This window comes from Lagopus muta, chromosome 30 (genome assembly GCF_023343835.1).
Source record: "Lagopus muta isolate bLagMut1 chromosome 30, bLagMut1 primary, whole genome shotgun sequence".
NCBI classification, from domain to species: Eukaryota; Metazoa; Chordata; class Aves; order Galliformes; family Phasianidae; genus Lagopus; species Lagopus muta.
The window spans coordinates 723,455-736,198 of NC_064462.1; the positions used below are offsets into that span (position 1 = coordinate 723,455).

Below are 12,744 nucleotides of genomic sequence, written 5' to 3' on the forward strand. Positions count from 1 at the left end.
ATTCCAGCCAGCCAGCCAAGGCAGGCAGGTAGGCAGGAGCCAGGACTCCAGCCAGCCAGCCAAGACAGGCAGGCAGGGGCTAGGACTGCAGCCATCCAGCCTAGGCAGGGATGCAGGAGCCATGACTCCAGCCAGCTAGCCAAGGCAGGCAGGCAGGTTCCACGTTTCCAGCCAGCCAGCCAAGGCAGGCAGGCAGGAGTCAGGACTCCAGTCAGCCAGCCAAGGCTGGCAGGCAGGAGCCAGCACTCCAGCCAGACAGCAGAGGCAGGCAAGCAAGGACCACGACTACAGGCTGCCAGCCAAGGCAGGCAGGCAGTGGCCAGGACTCCAGCCAGCCAGAAATGGCAGGCAAGGAGGGCCACGGTTCCAGCAAGCCAGCCAAGGCAGGCAGGCAGGGGCCACAACCACAGCCAGCCAGCCAAAAGAGGCAGGCAGGGTCCACAGTTCCAGCCAGCCAGCCAAGGCAGGCAGGCAGGGGCTAGGACTGCAGCCATGCAGCCAAGGGAGTCATGCAGGAGCCTTGACTCTAGCCAGCAAGCCAAGGCAGGCACGCAGGGTCCACGGTTCCAGCCAGCCAGCCAAGGCAGGCAGGTAGACAGGAGCCAGGACTCTAGCCAGCCAGGCAATGCAGGCAGGCAGGAGCCAGGACTGCAGCCATCCAGCCAAGGAAGGTATGCAGAAGCCATGACTCCAGCCAGCTACCAAGGCAGGCAGGCAGGGGCCACGGTTCCAGACTGCCAGCATGCCAAGGCAGGCAGGCAGGGGCCAGGACTCCAGCCAGCCAGCCAACGCAGACAGGCAGGCAAGATCCATTGTTCCAGCAATTCAGCCAAGGGAGGCAGGCAGCAACCAGGACTCCATCCAGTCAGCAAAAGCAGGCAGGCAGAGGCCATAACTCCATCCAGCCAGCCAAGACAGACAGGCAGGAGCCAGGACTCCAGTCAGCCAGCCAAGGCAGGCAGGCAGTGGCTAGGACTCCAGCAAGCCAGCCAAGGCAGGCAGGCAGGAGCCAGGACTCCAGTAAGCTAGCCAAGGCAGGCAGGCAGGAGCCAGGACTCCAGTCAGCCAGCCAAGGCAGGCAAGTAGGGGCCATGACTCCAGCCAGCCAGACATGGAAGGCAGGCAGGGTCCATGGTTCAAGCCAGCCAGCCGTGGCATGCAGGCAGGAGCCAGGAATTAAGCAAGCCAGCCAAGGCAGGGAGGCAGGGGCAAGGACTACAACCTCCTAGCTAAACCGGGCAGGCAGTGGCCCGGACTCCCGCCTGCTAGACAAGGTAGGCAGGCAGGGGCCCGGACTCCAGCCGTCCAGCCAAGGCATGGAGGCAGGAGCCAGGACTCCAGCCAGCCAGCCAAGGCATTCAGGCATGAGCCATTACTCCAGTCAACCAGCCAAGGCAGGCAGGCAGGAGCCAGGACTCCAGTCAGCCAGTCAAGGCAGGCAGGCATGGGTAGGACTCCAGCCAGCCAGCCAAGGCAGGCAGGCATGGGTAGGACTCCAGGCAGCCAGCCATGGCAGGCAGGTAGGCATTGGCCAGGACTCTAACCAGCCAGCCAAGGCACGCAAGCTAGGACCACGAGAACAGGCAGCCAGATAAGGCAGGCAGGCAGTGGCCAGGACTCCAGCCAGCCAGACATGGCAGGCAAGGAGGACCACGGTTCCAGCAAGCCAGCCAAGGCAGGCAGGCAGGGGCCACAACCACAGCCAGCCAGCCAAAAGAGGCAGGCAGGGTCCACAGTTCCAGCTAGCCAGCCAAGGCAGGCAGGCAGGAGCCAGGACTCCAGCCAGCCAGCCGAGGCAGGCAGGCAGGGGCTAGGACTGCAGCCATCCAGCCAAGGCAGTCATGCAGGAGCCTTGACTCTAGCCAGCTAGCCAAGGCAGGCAAGCAAGGACCACGGTTCCAGCCAGCCAGCCAAGACAGGCAGGTAGGCAGGAGCCAGGACTCCAGTCAGCCAGCCAAGGCAGGCAGGCAAGAGCCAGGACAGCAGCCATCCAGCCAAAGCAGGTATGCAGGAGCCATGACTGCAGCCAGCGAGCCAAGGTAGGCAGGCAGGGGCCACGGTTCCAGACTGCCAGCCAGCCAAGGCAGACAGGCAGGCAAGGTCCATTGTTCCAGCAAGCCAGGCAAGGGAGGCAGGCAGCAACCAGGAATCCATCTAGTCAGCAAAAGCAGGCAGGCAGAGGCCATGACTCCATCCAGCCAGCCAAGGTAGGCAGGCAGGAGCCAGGAATCCAGTCAGCCAACCAAGGCAGGCAGGCAGGGGCCCGGACTACCGCCAGCCTGCCAAGGCAGGCAGGCAAGGACCATGACTCCACTCTGCCAGCCAAGGCAGGCAGGCAGAAGCCAGGACCCCAGCCAGCTAGCCAAGGCAGGCAGGCAGGAGCCAGGACTCCAGCCAGCCAGACATGGCTGGCAAGGAGGGCCACGGTTCGAGCAAGCCAGCCAAGGCAAGCAGGCAGGGGCCACAACCACAGCCACCCAGCCACGGCAGCCAGGCAAGGACCACGACTCCAGCCAGCCAGTCAATTCAGGCAGGCAGGACCAGGACTACAAACATCCAGCCAAGGTAGGTAAGCAGGAGCCATGACTCCAGCCAGCTAGCCAAGGTAGGAAGGCAGGGGCCACGGTTCCAGACTGCCAGCCAGCCTAGGCAGGCAGGCAGGGGCCCGGATTCCAGCCAGCCAGCCAAGGCATGCAGGCAGGAGCCAGGACTCCAGTCAGCCAGCCAAGGCAGGCAAACAGGGGCCACGACTCCAGCCAGCCAGCCAGACAAGGAAGGCAGGCAGGGGCCAGGAATCCAGCCAGCAAGCCAAGGCAGGCAGGCAAGGACCACGACTACAGCCAGCAAGCCAAGGCAGGCAGGCAAGGACCACGACTCCAGCCAGCCAGCCAAGGCAGGCAGGCAGGAGCCAGGACGCCAGCCATCCAAACAAGGCAGGCAGGGGCCACGGCTCCAGCCAGCCAGCCATGGCAGCCAGGAAAGGAATATGACTCCAGCAAGCCAGGAATGGCAGGAACGCAGGGCCACGACTCCAGCATGACAGCCAGGGCAGGCAGGCAGGGCCACAGTTCCAGCTAGCCAGCCAAGGCAGGCAAGGAGAGCCATGGTTCCAGCAAACCAGCCAGGGCAGGCACGCAGGGTCCACGGTTCCAGCCAGCCAGCCAAGGCAGGCAGGCAGGGGCCATGACTCCATCCAGCCAGCCAAGGCAGGCAGGCAGGGGCCCGAACTCCAGCCACCCAGCCATGGCAGGCAAGCAGGGGCCAGGACTCCAGCCAGCCAGGCATGGCAGGCAGGCAGGAGCCAGGACTCCACTCAGCCAGCCAAGGCAGGCAGGCAGGAGCCAGGACTCCAGCCAGCCAGCCAAGGCAGGCAAGCAATGACCACGACTACCGGCAGCCAGATAAGGTAGGCATGCAGTGGCCAGGACTCCAGCCAGCCAGACATGGCAGGCAAGGAGGGCCACGGTTCAAGCAAGCCAGCCAAGGCAGGCAGGCAGGGGCGACAACCACAGCCAGCCAGCCAAAAGAGGCAGGCAGGGTCCACAGTTCCAGCTAGCCAGCCAAGGCAGGCAGATAGGCAGGAGCCAGGACTCCAGTCAGCCAGCCAAGGCAGGCAGGCAGGAGCCAGGACTCCAGTCAGCCAGCTAAGGCAGGCAGGCAGGAGCCAGGACTCCAGTCAGCCAGCTAAGGCAGGCAGGCAGGAGCCAGGACTCCAGTCAGCCAGCCAAGGCAGGCAAACAGGGGCCACGACACCAGCCAGCCAGCCAAGGCAGGCAAACAGGGGCCACGACACCAGCCAGCCAGCCAGCCAAGGAAGGCAGGCAGGGGCCAGGACTCCAGCCAGCCAGCCAAGGCAGGCAGGAATGGGTAGGACTCCAGGCAGCCAGCCATGGCAGGCAGGTAGGCAGGGGCCAGGACTCCTGCCAGCCAGCCATGGCAGGCAGGCAGGAGCTAGGACTGCAGCCAGTCAGCCATGGAAGGCAGGCAGGAGCCAGGACTACACCCACCCAGCCAAGGCAGGCAAGCAAGGACCACTAATACAGGCAGCCAGCCAAGGCAGGCAGGCAGTGGCCAGGACTCCAGCCAGACAGACATGGCAGGCAAGGAGGGCCACGGTTCCAGCAAGCCAGCCTAGGCTGGCAGGCAGGGGCGACAACCACAGCCAGCCAGCCAAAAGAGGCAGGCAGGGTCCACAGTTCCAGCTAGCCAGCCAAGGCAGGCAGGCAGGAGCCAGGACTCCAGCCAGCTAGCCAAGGCAGGCAGGCAGGAGCCAGGACTCCAGCCACCCAGCCATTGCAGGCAAGCAAGGACCACGACTACAGGCTGCCAGACAAGGCAGGCAGGCAGTGGCCAGGACTCCAGCCAGCCAGACATGGCAGGCAAGGAGGGCCACGATTCCAGCAAGCCAGCCTAGGCAGGCAGGCTGGGGGCACAACCACAGCCAGCAAGACAAAAGAGGCAGGCAGGGTCCACAGTTCCAGCTAGCCAGCCAAGGCAGGCAGGCAGGAGCCAGGACTCCAGCCACCCAGCCAAGGCAGGCAGGCAGTGGCCAGGACTCCAGCCAGACAGACATGGCAGGCAAGGAGGGCCACGGTTCCAGCAAGCCAGCCTAGGCAGGCAGGCAGGGGTGACAACCACAGCCAGCCAGCCAAAAGAGGCAGGCAGGGTCCACAGTTCCAGCTAGCCAGCCAAGGCAGGCAGGCAGGAGCCAGGACTCCAGCCAGCTAGCCAAGGCAGGCAGGCAGGAGCCAGGACTCCAGCCAGGTAGCCAAGGCAGGCAGGCAGGAGCCAGGACTCCAGCCAGCCTGCCAAGGCAGGCAGGCAAGGACTATGACTCCAGTCAGCCAGCCAAGGAAGGCAGGCAGGAGCCAGGACTCCAGCCAGCTAGCCAACGCAGGCAGGTAGGAGACAGGACTCCAGCCAGCCAGCCAAGGCAGGCAGGCAGGAGCCAGGACTCCAGACAGCCAGCCAAGCCAGGCAGGCAGGGGCCAGGACTCCAGTCAGCCAGCCAAGGCAGGCAGGCAGGAGCCAGAATTCCAGTCAGCCAGCCAAAGCAGGCAGGCAGGGGCCAGGACTCCAGCCAGCCAAACAATGCAGTCAGGCAAGGACCATGACTCCAGTCAGCCAGCCAAGGCAGGCAGGCAGGAGCCAGGACTCCAGCCAGCTAGCCAAGGCAGGCAGGCAGGAGCCAGGACTTCAGCCAGCCAGCCAAGGCAGGCAAGCTAGGACCACGACTACAGGCAGCCAGACAAGGCAGGCAGGCAGTGGCCAGGAATCCAGCCAGCCAGACATGGCAGGCAAGGAGGGCCACGGTTTCAGCAAGCCTGCCAAGGCATGCAGACAGGGGCCACAACTACAGCCAGCCAGCCAAGGCAGGCAGGCAGGGTCCACAGTTCCACCAAGTCAGCCAAGGCAGGCAGGCAGGAGCCAGGACTCCAGACAGCTAGCCAAGGCAGGCAGGCAGGAGCCAGGACTCCAGTCAGCAAGCCAATGCAGGCAGGCAGGAGCCAGGACTCCAGCCATCCAGTCAAGGCTGGCAGGCAGGCAGGAGCCAGGACAGCAGCCATCCAGCCAAAGCAGGTATGCAGGAGCCATGACTGCAGCCAGCGAGCCAAGGTAGGCAGGCAGGGACCACGGTTCCAGACTGCCAGGCAGCCAAGGCATACAGGAAGGCAAGGTCCATTTTTACAGCAAGCCAGCCAAGGGAGGCAGGCAGCAACCAGGACTCCATGTAGTCAGCAAAAGCAGGCAGGCAGAGGCCATGACTCCATCCAGCCAGCCAAGGTAGGCAGGCAGGAGCCAGGAATCCAGTCAGCCAGCCAAGGCAGGCAGGCAGGGGCCCGGAGTCCCGCCACTCTGCCAAGGCAGGCAGGCAAGGACCATGACTCCACTCTGCCAGCCAAGGCAGGCAGGCGGGAGCCAGGAATCCAGCCAGACAGACATGGCAGGCAAGGAGGGCCACGGTTTCAGCAAGCCAGCCAAGGCAGGCAGGCAGGGGCCACAACCACAGCCAGCCAGCCAAAAGAGGCAGGCAGGGTCCACAGTTCCAGCCACCCAGCTAAGGCATGCAGGCAGGAGCCAGGTATCCAGCCAGCCAGCCAAGGCAGGCAGGTAGGGGCCAGGACTCCAGTCAGCCAGCCAAGGCAGGCAGGTAGGGGCCAGGACTCCAGCCAGCCGGTCAAGGCAGGCAGGCAGGAGCCAGGACTCCAGCCACCCAGCCATGGCAGGCAGGCAGGAGCCAGGACTCCAGCCAGCCTGCCAAGGCTGGCAGGCAAGGACCATGACTCCACTCAGCCAGCCAAGGCAGGCAGGCAGGAGCCAGGACTCCAGCCAGCTAGCCAACGCAGGCAGGTAGGAGCCAGGACTCCAGCCAGCTAGCCAAGGCAGGCAGGCAGGAGCCAGGCCTCCAGCCAGCCAGCCAAGGCAGGCAGGCAAGGACCACGAATACAGGCTGCCAGACAAGGCAGGCAGGCAGTGGCCAGGACTCCCGCCAGCCAGACATGGCAGGCAAGGAGGGCCACGGTTCCAGCAAGCCAGCCAAGGCAGGCAGGCAGGGGCCACAACCACAGCCAGCCAGCCAAAAGAGGCAGGCAGGGTCCACAGTTCCCGCTAGCCAGCCAAGGCAGGCAGGCAGGAGCCAGGACTCCAGCCATCCAGTCAAGGCAGGCAGGTAGGCAGGAGCCAGGACTCCAGTCAGCCAGCCAAGGAAGGCAGGCAGGAGCCAGGACTACAGCCACCCAGCCAAGGCAGGCAAGCAAGTACCACTAATACAGGCTGCCAGGCAAGGCAGGCAGGCAGTGGCCAGGACTCTAGCCAGCCAGACATGGCAGGTAAGGAGGGCCACGGTTCCAGCAAGAAATGTTCATTATATTACACCACACTGTGCAGAAGTCTGTCCTGTGGGATAATTGTAATGAGAAACAAAAGGCAGATCTGTCCCAGGTCAGATGGCTAATGAGTTTCCTGGGCCTTTATACTGGAAGGAACTTTCAGGCTTAAAATCACAGGTAATGTGTTCCAATGCAGATGGCACCGATGTGCTCTGAGTCACTTGTGCACAAGCAGTCTTTAGGCTACCTGCCATCTGAACTAGAAACACAAATACTCAGAATGCTCTCACGGTGCTCAGTGACCAAAGGCACATCAACAGACAGAATCACTCTTCTGCTCTCAGTAACGGCAGCGTTCACCCAGCAATGCTGCCACTCCATATCCTTCATTCAGGCTAACTGGATTCAGCAAGAGGAGCCCAGAAACCACCAAAGCATGATGCTTTCAACAGTATTCCCCCCCTTAAAAGATGGTACCTACTAAAATGTGGAAGATAGATAAAGCTGCAGTGATATTAGAGGTATGTGTACCAACAGCACATGTGAGCACTTCCTGCTGTACCCTGGACCAAAGCACTCATTCTTGATTTTCTGAAGTGCAATAAATAAGTAAACTGACTGTACCTTCATAAACTAAAAGTATCTAGGCATCCTGTTTTTCCTTTTTTGCAGTGCTATCCTAGTGAAAGACTTTCAGAAAGTACAGATTCACAGCTGCAATGGTATACCCACCTATTCTTTCAGGTCAAGATTTAATGATTTAGAGGATGGAAAACACCCATGTTTTTGTACAAAGGAGCAAATATTTTTGTACAAAGCAAAAAACAGTACCCTTTTTTTTTACACACCATTTAGAAAAGAAGCCAAATCCACCACTTACAGAGTCTCTGTCACATTCTCATTTGATTGCACTGTAAATGCAGCGGCATCCTACCTATAGAAAATAAAAACAACACAGCAACAATATTTGGCATGGGATGTATCCAGTAAAGACCTGATTTTTATGGCTTACTCAGGCATAACCACCAATAGGTGAGCTTGGATGGAAAATCGATAATCTAAACAGGCATGAATGTCAATATTAAAGACCTTCCTTTTTCAAAAGTGTTCCACGACTCTAAAATGTTTCAAGTTGTTCAAACAGGTGAAGAATCCTTCACTGAATAGAAGCGAATTGCAAGGACTTTGCTTCAGGCACACTGCACTTCTGAACAGCGAATGCCAGAAGTTGATTTTGCCAGACTGCACTGCACAGGGAGTGCAGAGCTCGGAGCTCCTTACACATCCTCTGGACTCTGGGCTTTTATTTGCACAGCGCACACTGCTCAGGAATTAGAGAGGTGAAGCTTCGCATGCATTAACTAGAGAAAGTGGTGGCAGCTTTGTATTTTAGCCCTTCCTTCTGAATACTTTACTAATGTCAAAGGCCTGGAGCAAAATTAATAAGCACTGAAAGACTCGTTTTCAGCCTTGCAGATGCCCAGCTTTTTTGTGTGCATATGTAAACAGTGGTGTGCAGAGCATGCTGTGGGTAAGCCAGCCTCTGAAAGGTGCTGGAATTTAAGAAGGCCCCAGATTATCTGCATTATCACTTGGGATGGGGGCCCTGGGGTTTGAGACGTAAGCGTGCACTGCACTGCTGCAGCGCCTCGAGCAGATCCTCAGCATTATCACAGCACTAAATAAACAACTCAGATTGAACTCCCAGACTAAAACATACGATAGGTGAAAGCAACATTGCAGAAACAAATAAAGTCATTTCATGTATAAATGCATAAATACACAGAGTCACTGAACAGGTGTGAAAGCTGTGAGGAAGCCATGCTTCACAGGTGTTTGGGAACTGCTGAGTCACAGCCTGAACCTCTGATTGATCACCGGAGACGAGCCACGAGTCAGCCAGAGGAGCACAGTGAAGGCAATCCACCTGTGCTGCCTGGCTCCACCCCTCCTAGACCTATTGAAGAGCTGGCTGCCAGTGGGGAAGGATCTCTTCTGGAGATCCCCTCTTCTGGGGGTTTTGTAAGTGAGCCTAGCATGCGGGTAAGCCTTCCGTTTATTCTCTCTTGTTATCTTAGTCTACTTTGCCTCACTCTCTTGTTCTTTTGTGATTATAACATCTTAATATCCATTGATTGTACAACCGGATTTTGAGATTGTTAGAAAAATCCAAAAAAGAGAGAAAGAAAAATACGAATCCAGTTCTTTCATTTGGAAAATAAGAAGACAGTCCTGCTAAGCTAGTGGGAGTTTTCCAATTAAATTCAGCTAGGCCAAGAGCGCCAAGAATATTAGCAGCCTTCTAGGAACATCCAGGAAGACTTTCTGAGGGCAGACAAGTTCAGGATTCGTGTCAGCAGGACATTACTGTGTAGCTGGTCTGCAGAGCAGAGTTTTCAAAACTGTACAGCCAGTCTTAATCTCCTCCCAACAAAACAGAAGAAAACACTCAAAATTTGCTTGTTTCTAACCTGTGCAAATCCATTAAATGCCGTGCTGGATGCCCAAGTAGAAGTGAAGATCAGAACAAGTCATCATTTGTTTAGTAAACAAGAACATGGGGAAAACATTTCTATTTGCAAAATAAAAATAGGCCAGACATAAAACAAAAGAAATAACAAAAGGAAGGGCAAGGCAGAAAGATACTTGATGACAGTGCAATTCGATAACAGATTTTACAGGCTTAAAGAGAACACCAAAACCAATAAAAAAAGCGCAGTGACTTCAGTATTTTTATAAAAAGAAAGAAGAAAAGACTGGAAATGCATTTTAAATTATACATGTAAAGTACAAAAGCTGTGAGACACCGTGTGCCTTCACAGTGTGAAGCTTCATTCACCTTCCTGAAATGCATTTCTGCCAGCCTGCTTCATTACATGACTGAAGGGCACCACACTATGAACAGCTGCATGACAACTTTCCAAGAAAAAATTGCAAGGACTTAGGAGGGGTAGCAGGAAACACACAGATGGACTGGTTTTAAACGACAAGGTTATGCTTGACCTAAGGAACTCTTTGTCTAGACTAGGCTACACACTGGGGTAGGTACCTCTGCTTTATCAGCCTCCATTTCCTGGTACAACAATCCGTATCTCCGGTTAGCAATTTCATCTTCAGATAAATCTGAGCTGTTAGTCCTGGCAGTGCGCTGCCAGCAGCTGATCTGGCCGTCCAGGATCCTGGCACTACAGATGCTTCATTGCCAAGTGCAGCAATCGGGTGTTTTGGGGAAAAGCCAACTCCCAGGTATTTCTGGCACATCCACATCACAGCACCACAGGCCAGCAGCATGCAGACAGCAGCACAGCTGAGAACATTACCATGGCTGTGACGTGGCACTTCTGCTCAGATTTGTGAACAGCAGCCTCTGTGCTTTCCTGCATTCATGCCTGGAAGAAACGAGACAATGTCCCACAGTCCCTTCACCTGCTACACAACTCTCTGGGAACTGCGAGTGGTGGGAGCTGAGCAGCGTCACAGAGGTCTGCACGTCCCCCCTCTGGCACGCCGCTGGAACAACTCTCCACACCCCACTGAGGTCAGCCATTTTCACAGGGCCGTCCCTGGCTTCTTTGACACGTGCTCTGTGCCCACACGCTCAGGTTTGGCTGCTGACCTGGTGTGCAAGGTTGCTGACCTGGTTAGTGATGCTGGATGAAATTACGCAGCACAGAAATTACCTGGCGTGCCAGCTGTTGACGCTGCCTGCGTTCCACTGTCCGAGACCGGCAGGGTGGGATGGCTGCCTTCCTGCAGTGCATCCTGCTCAGTTTCTTGGTCAGTTCCTTTAGAAAGAAAGCAGGACAGTAGGATTGGATGTGATGTGCTCTCATCGGGAACTGAGTTACTCCAATCCTGAGCTCAGGCAAAGTCTGCTGTCCCAGCCACCCACATCCACTGTCACCCCCTCCGTTGCCCAAGGACATTTGGGACCTCCCAGGAACTGGAGGGTGTCGACCCTCTCATGCCTCCTCAGCTCCTATGCAAGCCCCCTACGCCATGTGCTGCGGGCATCACCAACCACCACAGCCAGCTATCTGCAGGCTGAAATTCAAGCTCCAGCACAAGCACCTTCAGAATCAGCATCTCCAGCCCATGGCTTTCACCGCCTGGCACATCTCCAAGGCAGTTTCTCCCTCTGGGGAAGTCAGCAGTGCCCCCAAAGAGTTTGCTGTCTCAGTAAGTCTCTGCCCACTGCTTCTTCAGGAGGAAAGCCCCGAGGAAAAGCTTTGCCACAGAGCCCCATAAAACCCCATTGAGCCCCTCTTCATGGCCGAGCAGCTGGGAGCAATTGCTCCAGGTGCCCTGACTCAGGCTCACCCTCCTTTGTGCTCCAATCCTGCCAGAGCTGATGTGGGGGAGAGGGGCTCCCACCTTTGGCCTCTGCATGTTCTTTTTCGCACGGCCTGCCTAAGTGTGACTGCCGTCATCTCTTGTCTTTGAGGGAGCAGATGAGGATGAAGGTGAAACTCTCCTGGGGTTGGTTGTTTACGATGTGGACGGAGAGATCGCCCACACCTTCCACGCGCAGGTACGGCCAGTGCGTGCGGTGGGCTGCTGGGAGGGAAACCGTCCTCCTGCGGGTGTGGAGGGACGACTGCTGGCGGGAGGGAGGAGTGCAGCTGCCTTCCCCCATCAGCAGCGCCGCTCTGGCGTCCCACGGCAGCCCAGGGAGCGGAGCAGAGCAAGCCGGGGTTCTGTGGCTGGCAAAGGGAGCCGTGCGGATGTGCCGCGGCGCTTCCCGCTTTGTATCAGCAGGAGGAGCCCCGCAAAGCCTTCGGCCGTGCCAGATTGGAGGCGCGGAGCAACTGGGGAAACGCAGAACGCACCTGCGTGTGCCGAGTGGAAATTTACGGCAATTCGCAAAAGACAGCAGAGATTTTTAGTAGCAATAATGAGAATAAAAGCTCGGTTACTTTCTGCCCGCGCTGAGGGCGGTTACTGGAGCGGCGCGTTGGGGCCGTGTGACGTCATCACCCTGCGCCGCGAGGCCGAGCCGGCCGTGAGGAGGTAGTGCGGGGCCGCGCGATGCTCCAACGCCGCAGGGCAGCTCCGGGCTCCGAGCGCCGCTTCAGCTTCTACAAGTGGGTGTTCGCGGGGGCACCGGGGCGGGGGCCGCTCTGCGTTGGCCCCGTGGGGCCTCTGTGGTGTTCGGGGCCTCTGCTCGGTGTGGGGAGGTGCGCTGTGTCCCCGTCCCCCCCCAATCCAGGCTACATCGCTGCCTCGTTCCCCTCCACGGTTCGGCCATAAACTCCCCCAGTCCCTCTTTCTGACCCCCAGGGTCACACTGTCCCCCCAATCCCCCCCAACACTGACCTTTAGAGCCCCCCCAACTCCAGTTCCCCCATTCCTTTTCAACCCCCCCCCCCCCCCCGCCTCCCACCCAGTTCTCCATTTTTACTCCCGGGTCCCTTCCCCACCCTCACCTCATCCCTCCCCTCCTTATTCCCCCATTCTGATCCTCTGTCCCCCCTCCCAATACTCCCCTCAGTTCCTCTTGCCTCAGATCAGATGTCCACAACATAGACACCTCCCTGTGAGGTACCTCACTACTGCTAATTTGTGAGCCACTAATGCTCACATGTGGAGATTAAGGATAGGAAGGAGCTGTGCAGATGCAAATATCTGTTGAAATGTAGGCTGTTACTCCCAGAGCGTGGCAGGACATTCCCTTGTCCAACAACACCTGCACTGTCAGTAGATATCCACATCTGGGACAACCGAAGCTGTCCCTGCTGTGCATAATGGGGGCAGCCTATAAAGGGATTTAGCCGAACAAGTGGAGTCGTGTGCCACTGGAGCATGACTAAGCTTATTTCTTTCTCTTCTCCTTTATCACCTGTATTTTCTAGATCTTCCTTGACTGCAGTGGCTGTTGTGTCATGGACATTCCTGCGTGTCCTCAGCAGTTATC

General features: G+C 57.8%; 3 protein-coding genes across 8 annotated transcripts in view; 2 read left to right on the forward strand and 1 right to left on the reverse strand.

Moving 5' to 3' along the window:
• LOC125686015 (uncharacterized) overlaps positions 1-11,910 on the reverse strand; it is a 130,630-nt gene extending 118,720 nt beyond the window's left edge. For 2 of the 5 annotated variants that reach the window (XM_048929623.1, XM_048929621.1), the window contains exons 1-2: positions 11,151-11,910; positions 10,511-10,615 (exon numbers count right to left, since the gene is read on the reverse strand). The gene's annotated coding sequence lies outside the window, so the exon portion shown is untranslated. Of the gene's footprint in view, positions 1-7,661; positions 10,220-10,510; positions 10,616-11,150 lie in introns of all 5 variants that reach the window. The other 3 variants (XM_048929624.1, XM_048929622.1, XM_048929620.1) reach the window with 3 other exon arrangements.
• Positions 1-12,744, forward strand: part of LOC125686013 (collagen alpha-1(I) chain-like) — a 101,986-nt gene that overhangs the window by 34,276 nt on the left and 54,966 nt on the right. The window lies entirely within an intron of this gene.
• LOC125686012 (uncharacterized) overlaps positions 1-12,744 on the forward strand; it is a 73,105-nt gene that overhangs the window by 23,530 nt on the left and 36,831 nt on the right. The gene's annotated exons all lie outside the window — the stretch shown is intronic.